Raw genomic sequence first — 13,227 nt, forward strand, 5'->3', positions numbered from 1 at the left:
AAGATATCCGTGAACAAGTAATTGCACGTGTAATAAGTGATGGGTTCAGGATGTGCTACCCCAAAATATAACACCTTGGCGTATTGAATATTTTAAGCTGAAAGAGTGTTGAGAAAATAGGAAAGTCATTCTAATCTTCCACGGGTACCCCTAGCCCTTCTTCCCTGAAATAGGCCGTAAAACCCTCAGGTGAGAGGTTCCTGCCCATCCCAGGAGGAAAGGAGCGTCCCTTTCTCCAGAGAAAAAGGGACACCAAGAAGAATCCTAGTAAACAGGCCTTGATAAGTTTCCCCCAGTCTGGACACTTTTCTCCTACTCCTTAACCTGTCCTAGTCCTCTATAACTGTCCACTCTGGCAGAAAAACACACAGGTCTGTTTCTTTGGGTCTTCATTTCTTTCTGAAGGCTCCTGTGTCACATAACAAAATAAATTTGTATCCTTTTCTCCTGTTAATCTGTCTTGTCAGTATAATTTTAAGACCCAGCTAGAGACCCTAAGAGGGTCTAGGAAAGCTTTTTCCTCCCCTACCCTTCCTCCCCTACATAATCATTGCAAAGTGACACATGTGTAGGAGCATCATGGCAAGGGAATTAGTTCATCCTCCTGTGGGGTCAGGGAAGGCATCCCTGTGGAACGTTAAGCTGAGTGACTTACAGGATGCATAAAACTCACCAGATGAGCAGGGGTATGAAGACTATTCCAGGGCCGCTGGAGGGAATGGTACACACAGAGTCCAAGGATCTGGAGAGATGCCTCCTGGGAGGAAAGGTGTCCTGTGGGAATGGAGCTGAAGAAGTAAGCAAGGGCTAGCTCAGGGAACCTAGTCAGCACATTAAAGATTAATTTTTTTACTAGAAGAACTTGTTGGCTTCTCCAGGGAGGGGGACAAGCTTCTGGTCTCCCTCCCATGTTATGATCGCAATAGCAATTGGTCTCCTACCAAAGGATTTACCTGCTTCCTTTTTTTCTTAGGCATTCTACACAAGGAAATTTCCTTCTTTAAGCAACTTCCTGGGGATGGGTAGAGTTCTAGGATTTTTGCAATTCATTCATTCCTTAATCATTATAGCAAGAAGCAGGATTGAGGAGGAAACAAATGTCTGAAGGAAGACAGAGAAACCAGGAGGTGCAAATCTAAGATACTTGATTAAAGTGAAAAGTCTGCGTATCCAGTGAGCCAAGAGCACTTAGATTTGGAAATGAGGAATCAACTGGTCCAGAGATATTCAGAAAGGTCAAGACTGGGAGTACAAGCACCCTTTAAAAACCTCTTCTTAATAGACCTGCATTTAAAAAGATTTAGGAGGTTAAAGCTTGATGCTTTGATATAAAACACAAGTAGAACCAACCAGGAAAGAATTTTGCCTAACTATGCCATCAAGTCCCCCCCAGGAAATGGCATGTTGATGCTTGTCAGGCCATGGTGGCTGGTTGGGTGTTTATCCTCCAAAACGCCCTGTGTGGCCAATTAGGAACCATACTGACAGTACCTTTAGATTTCAGCCAGCGAGATTCCTTTTTTTCTCCTTTCCCATTATAAACCTTTTAGCTAGCGCAAAAGACACATGCGTCAGAAACACTGATGCAATGAGACGCTAATATCAGGTTGCATCATCTGATCCTAGGTGTGGTGCTCCTGAAACTGGTTTTTCTTGAGGTTGTGCGGCAGTAGAAAAGCACTTTGGGGATAACACCCAAGAACTGGCCCTACTCGTCAGATGGCAAAAGTGATTTTTGCAACTCCATGCCTCAACTCCGCACCACTATTCTAGGGAAAGCCAGAGTGGTTTCCAGGCTGCAATAGGTGCGCCGCAGACATTCATCAGTTAGGTCACTTATGCAACAAATGTTTCCTGGGGAGGATCACCTACCAGGCAAGCTGGAAACGACACTTCCTCCTCCAAAACGTGCTCTGCACTGTATCTCACTTTAATGGAGCAACTTCTCTGGGGACAGACCAGTTGGGTGCAAAAACAGAAGAGGAGGAGAGAAAGAAGGTGGTTGAGATTTCTCAGCCACTAACTAGGCAGCTGCCGCTTTATGCACAGAACTGTGGAAATGTGGGTTCCAATTGCTAGCCTGCCATCAGCGGGACCCGCAGCAGGCTATATGGCCTCTTCTGGGGCTCAGCAGAATCATATATCAAGTTAGTTTAGGCTACTTGCAAGGTCCCTCCCAGAAATGGAATGCTATGCAACTTGGCCCCAGAAAGCTACACCTCCAATTGGAAGATGAATTTTCTGGTCCAGTGTCTAAAAAATGATCAATGGTCATGGGAATGATGTTACTGACCAATGGAAAATTGGTCCTAATGATCTGTTTATTTGTACAGTTGAATTAGAATAAGATGCTACAACTTAGATCTTCAGTGTCCGACATGGTACCACTAGCCATATGTGGCTACTGCGCACTGGAAATGTGGCTGGTGCCCATTGAGATGTGCTGCAAATGGACTTACACTGGATTTTGAAGTCTCAGTACAATAAAAAATAATATGACATATCTCAATAATTTGATTATCTTGATCACATGTTGAAATAATATTTTTGACATATTAGGTTAATGTAGTATTAAGATGAATATCACCTGTTTCTTTTTACTCTTTTCAGTGCATCTACCACAAAATTTGAAATTACATATTTAAAATTCTGTGGTTCACATTTTATTTCTGTGGAACAGCACTACCTTTGAGAGCATAGCTGGAAAACCAGTAATTTGCTCTGGATCCAACACTCTACCTTTGTTCTTTAGTTTCTCTAATCTGTTAAATGGCAAGATAGAGTTTGGGCTAAATTTCTCTTGGGGTTACCTCTGCATTTAATATTCCCCAATTCTGAGAACAGTAGTAGGTGGGGGAATCCTCGTCATAGTGCTTGGAAAGATGTTTGGGAGAGGGAGCTTACATAACCCTATTTCTGCCCATGAGTCATCAACTTTTAGAATCCAAAGCATCTTTAAATATTATTGTTGGACCTTAAGCCACCCTGTCTGAAAGCCCCTGCTGGGCTTAGGTTTTTCCAGTAAGCACCCAGGGCCACCTGACATGTAGTAAGCTGTCAGTATATGTTTGTTGACCTATATACTACTATCCAGATAGAGAATTAAAGCCCAGAGAGGCTCTGAGCCCCCCTAAGGCCACACAGCTAGCTGGTAAGAAAGCCAGGAAGAATACAGACCAGTTCAGGAAATCCCTGGTGGGCTCCCTGGAAGCTGCATCATTTGGGTATTTGTTAGAAACACAGAATCTCAGGCTGGCCCAGATCTACTGAACCTGAAGCTGCATTTTTATTAAGATCTCCCCAGGGGATTTTTATGACTCTTAAAGGATGAGAAGTGCTACTTGATGTCATACCACTTTTCTCAAGGGAAGCCTCGCTGTGCCCTGGGGAAGCTCTTCATAGTCTAGTTCCAGGGTGCGGAGGTATAGGTTACTCACATGCTGGCTAACAAAGACTAAGACAAAAGAAAATTCACCAAATATTTTCTGCGCCCAGTACTTGGAACCAATGCACCTGCTTCTCTTCCTGAGGGTTTGAAGGGCTTATACTTTTTTCGGCCCATTCACCTGCACCTCAAGGAACAAGCAACCTCTTCATTCACAATTTGGCCCCACCTCCTCTGGTCCCTCTATTCCTATTTTAACACAAGAGAGTCCAGGAGAAATTTGAAATGAAAACAGGCACACCTTGGGAGTTAAATCTAATTTTTCAGACCCAGGAAAAACAGGATCGAAATCAATTTCATCAACGTCTGCGTATTAGTTTGTAACCAACCACCAGTCCCTCCCAGTTCTACAGGGTATTTGCATTCATGTTGTGCTCCTGGCCTGTGACAGAAACACAGTTTGTAGAATTGGTCTCTGATCAATAGCTCTCCCGTCATTTTTTAAGACTGTCCCTCATCTAGGTTTGCACAGAAAAGCCATATATGATTCCATTTTTCCCTGGCAGTTGGCCATGTGGCTCTATGGTTTTGAGACTAGAGAAAGAGACAGAAGGACGAATTGCAGACCTTACAGGTGTTTGCTCAGCATTGATTATGTAACGGAGTGGAGAAGCCAAGCGTCTTTCCAGTGAGGTTAAGAAACAGAGTTTGAATGGACAAGAAAAACCAAGGGTTTGGGCTCAGCTGCAGAACTGGGTAATTTGGATTATTAATGACAAAGCAAGAAGATGGATAGCATGTTTAATGTATCAGATGGCCCTGGTGGCTGGGAACCTTTGCGTTTCAGGTCACGACACGTCATAAAAACCTATGACAACCCTTTGGAAAATGGACAAACCAAACCAGTGTGAGCCCCCACAATGCCAAATACCTGGGCTGTCTGACTTTCACCTTCACTAAATGGACTGACTCAGCCAGATGAAGGAAAGGACTTCTTTAAAAGAACCCAGAAGCTCTGGCATTTATTGAGCTCTTACTGTATGCCAGACATTGGTCCATGCATTCTACATAAAACAGCCTATTTAATCTTTATCACATCCATACACATAAATACTGTTGTTGGTCCCTGCCATAGGCCACTAGGGCTGCCATAACAAAGTACCACAGACTGGGGGGCTTAAAGAACAGACATTTATTCTCTCGCATTCTGGAGGCTGAAGTCTGAGATCGAGGTGTCAGCAGGGTTGTTTCTTCTGAGGCCTCTCTCTCTGGCTTGTAGATGCCTTCTTCTCCCTGTGTAGTCACATGTTTTTCCTTTTGTACATGTCTGTGTCCTAGCTCCTCTTCTTATTAGAACACTAGTCACATTGGACTGGGGCCCACCCAAGTGACCTCATTTTAACTCAATTATCTCCTTAAAGACCCTACCTCCAAATACAGTCACATTCTCAGTGGGGCCAACAGTTCTGCACTGCTTGCTCCCAGGGTTGGTGCATTAAAAGGGCTGGGGAGGGGCAGCCGGATGGCTCAGCTGGTTAGAGCGCGAGCTCTCAACAACAAGGTTGCCGGTTCAATTCCCACATGGGATGGTGGGCTGTGCCCCCTGCAACTAAAGATTGAAAACAGCGACTGGACTTGGAGCTGAGCTGCGCCCTCCACAGCTAGACTGAAGGACAATGACTTGGAGCTGATGGGCTCTGGAGAAACACATTGTTCCCCAACATTCCCCAATAAAATTTATATATAAAAAAATACTGTAAAAAAAAATACAGTCTTCGGTGTGGGCAACAGTGATGTTGGATGGAGCTGGATGGTGCCAGGACCCAGCTTCTACTCCAGGGCCTTGCTGTTCCTGGGAGTGGACCACATGGACCCGGAAGCCTGCAGTGTGGGCTGAGTGCCTGCTGTGTGCAGAACCCACCCCAGGCCGGGCGTGTCACCCACCATATCATGGCCTTAGAGCAGGTCCCTCAACCATAACCAACCTAGAGGCACAGTATTCACAAGCCTCAGCTTCCTCTCTTTGCTCAGTAAATCAGGCAGTAGCAATAGCATATGCAAAGGCCCTGAGGTGGGAGTGCATTCTGTGAGGTGTGTTCTGTGTAGGTATAGCAGTTCATCTTCATAACAAACATGAGGAAACTGAGGCTCAGAGAGGTTCTGAGGCTCAAGATTGCTCCACTGGTAAGTTCCCAGGTCATGATTGATTGGGACCCTGTGAGTCTGACACCCACACTCTTTTTGCCACACCTCGCACGTCTCGACTCTGAGAACCGGGCCTCTTCTCAGAACACGCCTCAGTGATGTTAGGCTTAGAGCAACAGTCCTGGACCCCAGGCTCCCTCACTGCAAAGTGAAGGGAGTGGGTCTGTGCTTCATGAATGTGCCCTTTGGTCACCCACCATGACGTACCCCATGGAAGTGCTCTGTGAATACACATGGATGTGCCCTTGCAGACCCGCTGTGGACATGCTCTGTGGACGTACACCACAGACGAGCATCATGGGTGTTCAGTGTGGACAGGCATTATAACATGCTTCGTGGATATGCTCCATGACATGCACTGTGGATGTGCTCTATGAGCATGACCCATGGACATGTTCCATGGATGTGTTCGGTCGTCACGCTCTGCAGACATATCCTATGTATGTTGTGCTTCGTGGCCATGCTTCATGGGCGTGCACCATAGACGAGCACCTGGAGGTCGTTTTTGCTGGGACATCGATGAACATTCAAAAAATTCCAATTGGTATGCATTTATTTCCAACATATTAGAAATCCATGTATGTCTGTATAAATAGCAATCAAATCCATGCTTTCAATAACGAATGATTCATTTCTATTTAAAATAGGTGTTTATTTAAAGCAAGATACTCATTCAGGTGTTATGTAGATCTTGCACAATTGAGGACGGTGATTCACAAACAACCTTGGCTTGAGAGACCAGAATTTGCTGCTCTCTGACACCTCTCCCAGCTCTCACATTCTTTGTTCTATGATGAATCACTGACTCTGACAATCTAGGAAAATCCACCGTGAAAAGAAGGCAGGTAGTGGACAAGAAAGCAAGCCTGTTGAAATGTACACATTGAATCGCGCAAGTCTGGACCCAACCCATGGAAAACTTCTTGGCTTTGAATATATGACCAGGTGTGCAACCTGTCATCAAACACCAGCGTGATGATGGGGTCTAAGAAGCAGGAAGCTGGTAGCAAAGGAGGATGAACATTGCAGGTGGGAACCTGATCTCGGCCTGTCGCGTCTAGTGTGTCTGTGTGAGATATAGTCATTTTTGTGTCCACGAGGTTGCTCTGGAAAGTATCATTTTCTGGGGGAATCTAGTCCCCTCCTATGAGGAATGAGAAAAGTGAGACCCAGAGAAGGTGGGCTGTCTCCATCCAAGTGGAGTCACGTGGAGGAGAAGTGCTCACTGCCCACCGCTCTGCCAGGAGCCACCCTGACAACTAAGCCACTCCTTACTTTCTATTTCTGGGGAATTATTACTGTACACACATTTTTCAAAAGAGTGCATTTATTACCAAACTTCATTAAATTGCCTGAGTCTCGGGCTGGTTCCCCTTCTCTGCCTTGGAAAGAAGGAAGGCATTTGGCTGGACACAGAAGCATTCTCCCATACCATCATTACCTAATGCTCTGTGTCCAAAACATGGTGCTCAGGGCAACCAGTCTAACAGTGAGTTTCCAGGTGATTCATAGGGCAACTGTGAGCACAGGTTACCCCAACAATGCAGGCAGGGCCTTTCCAGGGAGACTAAAAGGTTGGACTGGAGTGAGAGATTGCACGGGAGGGAAATGGAGGGTACAAACTCTGGAACAGGACTGCCCAGGTTGAAATCCCAGCTTTACCGCTTGCTGTGTGGCCTTGGACAAGTCAAATAGCCTCTCTGAGTCTCAGTTCCCTCCTCTGTAAGTGGTAATGATGACACTAGAATCTACCAGGGACACTCGTGCTGTGGCCTAAGTGGGCTAGTCTTAGAATGGTGTCTACGATGTAGTAAGTGCTATTGGGTGGCTATTATCCTAATTGGGCAGCCCCTGGATCCACAGATCTGGATCAGAACCACAGCTCCAACCCTACTCACACCGTGACCTTGGGCCACTTACTCCACTCGTCTGGACCTCAGTTATCTCATGCATAAAATCAGGACGCGATGGAGCTCACTTCGTAGGAGTCTTATGAGGAGTCAAGAACTCAAACCCAGAGCTTGGCACAGAGAAGCGCTTGAGCGAGAAGAGCTTGCATAGCTAAGACTCTTGTCCATGTATTGATGGAATCTTGTTGGGAGTGCTCAGGACTGACCCAAGCAGCAAATGTTTCTGTCTCTGACTGCATGGATGGGGAGGGGGGCAACAGACGAGTAAGCAAAAAAGATCCAGGGCATGGGGAGTGCAGTGGGGGTTGCTGGATGACCCTGGACAAGGTCCCTTCCACTTTTGGGGCCTCAGCTCCACTAAAGGTAAAAAGAGAAGCTGAACCTCATCAGGGGTTCCAATGAGGCTTCCTTGGAGGTGCCTGGGCCTCAGCTCCCCCACCCCCACCCACTTCAATCAGTGCATATTCCCTTTTAAAATAATAATAAACCTCTCTGTTGGTTTTTGCCATGGACCCAGTACCTGACATGCATGTTTATGTTCCAGAAGTTTGTTCCTTGTTACTGAATTGTATTCCATTGGCATGGATGTACCATAGCTTGCTCAACCATTCACTAATTAAAGGACATTTTGGTTGTTTCCAGTTTGGGGCTAGTACAAATAAAGCTGCCATGAACATCTGTACACAGGTTATTGTGTGGACGTGTTTTTGTTTCTCTGGGATAAATGCCCAGCAGTATAATTGCTGGATCATAAGGTAAGTGTGTATTTAGTTTTTTAAAAATAAACTACCAAGCTAGTTTCCGGAGTGGCTGTATCATTTTACATTCCCGCCAGCAATGTACAAGAGATCCAGTTTCTCCTCATCCTCACCAGCATTTGTGGTTGTCGCTTTCTTTTTATTTTAGCTGTTCTAATAGGTAAGCAGTGATATTTTCTAAGGGTCTTGGTTTGCATCTCCCTAGTGATATTGAACCTCTTCGCATGTGCTGATTTGCCATCTGCAGTTCCTCGCCAGTGAAAAGTCTCATGTTTTTTGCCCATTTTCTAAGTGGATTTTTTTTTTTTTTTTACTGTTGAGTTTTGAGAGTTTTTTACATAATTTAGATAAGAGTCCTTTGTAAGATATGTGGTTTACAGATATTTTCTCCCAATCTGTAGCATGTCTTTTCATCCTCTTAACAGGGTTTTTCATAGAGCAAAATTATCTAATTTCAGTGAATTCCCATTTATCAATTTGTTTCTTTCATGGATTGTACACTGCATTCTAGGATGTGGTGCTAGGTCCCAAAGACATTCTCCCCCAAAGATGTGTTTTCTTCTAAACGTTTTATAGTTTTACTTTTGAGTCTCTGATCCATTTTGAGTTAATTTGTATATGAGGTGTGAGGTTTGGGTCAAGGTCATTTTAGGGGCTGTGGACATCCAATTGCCATTTGTTGAAAAGACTATCCTAACTCTAAATCGGGCATGGACTTATAATCATGAGACTTTGCCATCTCTGTGCTTTATACATTTGTGGTCCCTATAGGATTTTGTTTGAAGAAAAAATTCCACTGCCAAGATAGTTTGAAAACGGTTGAACTAGAAGATGCAGACATCTCCCGGCTCTAATATCTTACTTAGTCTAAGCCCTTGAGCAACGTATGAAGTGCAGCAACCAGCTTGAAAGTCCCCCAGAGAAGGGACTCCCAGGTTCCTGCCTCAGCATGAGGCCCCTGCCCCCCTCCGCCTTATCTCTCCATCAAGGGCCTCCTCCCCAGATGGGGCCTCTCACCACAGAAGGAGCGGGTCCTCTGATTGGAGGCTCATTAGCGGAACAAATGATGTCTCTGGCCAGGAGCAAGGGCCTGCAGGGAGGCAGGCAGCCCCCTAGTGAAGAGCACTTAGGAGCTGGCAACTTGTAAGAGGGGGTGGAGATGGAGGGGGAAGGAAGGACCAGGACTTGAAAGGGTGCTTGCAAATTCCATGTCCTGGAATCTTATAATAATCAGAGGGGCAGGCATTATTATTGTTACCACTGTTATTTTACTGGGGCTCCTAAAGGTGAGCTACATTCACAGACGGCACATATCCAGTAAGCGGCAGAGCTGATTCAAGCCAGGCTTGCAGGATCCCGGAGCCTGCGTCCTTTCCACTGCCAACGTGTCACAGCCTCTCCTGGGGACCCAGTGAAACCTCCCGTGATGAGTTCTCTGGGAACAATGTACTTCCTGGAGTCCTCCACCATTCTCTTCTCCTCCAGTCAATCAGCTTCCCGGATTGGAGCCACCGCCTTCCTCCTGCTCAGCTTAGCCCAGGACGCTCTGGGTGGTGGCATCTGAGAGTTGCGTGGGTGCTGGGGTGGAGAGTAAGAGGGTGGGGCCTTTGGAGAGGCACCAAGTTCAAACCTGCTTTGCCTGGGCTGACCTTCAGCGGGGAGGCCCTGGTTCTCTAGCTGCCAACCTGGCCGTGCCAGGGGCCAAGAAGGATGCTTCAGGCCAAACCCCAGCATGCAAGAGCCCCACTTCTCATGCTCCTTCAGGTGGCATGTGGAAGGCACACAGAGCGGGTAGGGACATCGGCGCCCTTCTTCTGGCTTGCAGCTCTGCTCAGAAAAGCCTGGAAAATCTCTGTCTTAGGGTCCTCCTTGAAACATGACCCTCAATCTGAAACACAAGCCTCCTTGAACTGGCCACGAATCCTTACTATACCTTGCATTAGAAAAGAGCTTCTTCTCAAACCGTTTCATGCATGTGTTAAAAACAATTTCTGAGTCAATGACGCAAAAAAAGAACACAACTTTTTTGTATTTAGGAATATTTTATTCACGCTACATTCCCAGAAGTAGAATTACTGGGACAAAGGGCATGAATATTTTTAACGCTCTTGAAGCAAATTGCACCCCAAAAAAATAGAGATGCGTAGTATATCCTGCCGTAAGTAGTGCATGAGGACCCCATGGTTCCTGCTGTCATCGGTGGATGCATTTTAAATTCCTAACACCAAACACCTCGCATATAACTACACTCGGCACATTTTTATTGAACTCGTGAAGGGGAGATGTGTGGCCCTTAGCAGGGGCCATACAAAGGTTTTGTTTGACGCTTTTGCATATTTTAATTTAGTTATTTAAGCCTCACAGTGATCCTATGAAGTGGGTAGTCTTGTCATCCCCATTTGACAGGTGAGGAAACTGAGGCACAGAGGGTGAGAGGTTTGGCCAGGGAGAGTGCTTCTCTGGTACCCCTGCCCCTCCGTGTCCAGCCGTTTCTGCTACCCCAAGGGCGGGTCTCTGCTCAGCAGGCTTGACCTGGATTCTAGATGCTCTGCGTGTTTGGGGAACTCTCCTCAGGAAGAAGCGGGTAAACAAAGAGGCTATGGGGGCTCACCTTGTGAGTTTCCTTCCTCTGAGTCTGGGGGACCACACAGGCTTGTGCCACCTGTGGTTTAATGCCTGAAAAGCACTGCTTCTGGTACTCTGTCCAGTTTGGTGGTTGTTTAGGACGCGAGGACTTATGTGGTACCAGCTACTCCATCACAACCATCAATGAAGCTCACCTTCCTTGGTATGGTGATGCTTCTGCTTTTCATCAACAATTTTAAATTGCAGTAAAATACACACAACATCGAAGTTACCCTTATAACCATTTTTAAGTGTACTGTTCAGTGGCATTCAGTGCTTTCACATTGCGGCCAGCATCGCCATCCAGCGCCAGCATTTTCATCTTCCCAAATGAACTCAGAACCTACTAAACACTACTAACTCCCCATTCTCCCTCCCCCAACCCCATCGCTGTCTCGATGAATTTGACGGTTCTCATATAAGTAGTTACGATGATGTTTCTTGAAAGTTTTTTTTAAAAAATATGTAAACAGTGCAGAGGATCAGTGAAGGAAGAGTAGAAAGATACAGGGAAGGGGGGTAGAAAGATCATCCGACGACCCATCACTCTGTAAAACATTTTTTCCCATTGACAGCCAGCCCCACTTTCTGGGAGCCATCAAAACCAACTGCTGCGTTTCACCGCAAGAGACTCTAGGGAGCTGAAGCTGGTAACAGATCATGAACTTGGGGTGGCCGGGACCCACTGGACCTAACTGAAGGCACTTTTCTGACAGACTAACAGTGGGACTTGCTTTAGCCAACCACATACAAATCTTGGGACTCACGCGACCTCGCCAGAGTGCTGGTTTGCAGGCTACATCCACACAACACCGTGAATCCCCATTCGAGAACCCCTTCAACTCTACCTCAGGCACCCAAGCAGTGTGTTTCTTGGCTGCCCTTGTCCGGCCAGCGAGTAACTCAGCCAGGGTAACGTCTTCCCTCTGGTGGCCTTTATTTGTTTTTAAACCTAAATGCAACCAGTTATCATTTTGGCTGATTTTGTTTTGGTGATGACCTTTAGGCAAAGATCAAGGAGCAATCGCTAAACCTTTTGTTCCCCCTCCAAGGTGTCTGGGCCCTTGGAAAACAATTTAGTTCCTGTCCTGCCCCACCCCACCCCCCGGGGGGATCTAAATGCTAAACACAGGCCGATTTGGGGGCGGAAAGCAAGCTGGCAAACAAAGCCTGCTGTTTTGAGAAATCATCATAATTAGAGCTACCATTTCTCGTGCTTTTTCTAGGGACAGTTGGGTACTTGAGGCACATTATTTTATTCCTGCCTGAGAGTTGGTATTACTCCCTGCAGAGGGAAGCTCCGAGAAGTGAATTGATTAGCTTTAGCTCACACAGTTGGTATGTGGTAAGACCTAGAACACTTCCTAGGTTCTGGCAAAGCTTTCCTTTTACACACACACACACACACACACACACACACACACACACGGTGCCAAAAAAATGTATACACATTTTATTGTGATACTCAATATATACTGATAACAAAAGATGAATACAAGTCACGTTTGACTTCTGCAATCACAGAGGTGCTCAAAGTGGTTCCCATGAGTCCAGACACTACTGCTTGCGCAACGTTGACTAAAGTGTCCACTTGTATACATTTTTTTTGGCACCCTCAGCATGTATATAGTTGTATATAGTTCTCATTATAACAGCAGGAGGTGGGTGCTATTTTCATAATCGTCCCCATCTTACAGATGACAAAACTGAAGAAGTGGGAGTGGCTCTTTCAAAGCAGCTTGGCCAGTCCTTGGGGGAGCTAGGACTTGAACCCAGGTCCTCCTTACCTGCATGTTCACCTTTAGCTCACCCTGACCCCTGACCTCTGGCCGGCTTACCAATTCTAAAGCCCTCCCTCTTCACAGCCGCCCTGACCCAGGGTAAACCCAGCAGTTTTGTTATGTGTAGTTCTGGGGTCTGGGGTTTGAAATGATCCCCTCTGTTGTCAGGCAGGGCCTGGGACAGGGAGACTCCAGGAGTCGTTCTCTATCCCTGAAGACCATCCCCTCTCATTTGACTGGCGGATGGAGGCCCCGGAACCTCAGTGATTCTAGCGGGGACCTGCCCCCTCCCCCAATTGTTATCTTTTGGCAAAGTCGGAGAGATTGTGTGTGCTCGCTTGTTCACAGGTATTTGCAAGTTTGGCCACAATGTCTGTTCAGGACTGGTGAAAAAAACAGGCCCCATATGTGAATTTTACATCTGCTCTCTCTTTTTGGAGACAGCTTTTTCTACTTTCCAGCTCCTCCAGGCTAGCTGTGAAGTAAACCCTTTGCTCTCCCATCCCAGTCTTTTAAAAATGGGATCTTTCTTTCACTTCCCCCTGCCGCTCTTTTTCTTCAGA

Source organism: Rhinolophus sinicus, chromosome 14 (assembly GCF_057876585.1).
Source record: "Rhinolophus sinicus isolate RSI-liver-muscle chromosome 14, RSI-T2T, whole genome shotgun sequence".
Lineage (NCBI taxonomy): Eukaryota > Metazoa > Chordata > Mammalia > Chiroptera > Rhinolophidae > Rhinolophus > Rhinolophus sinicus.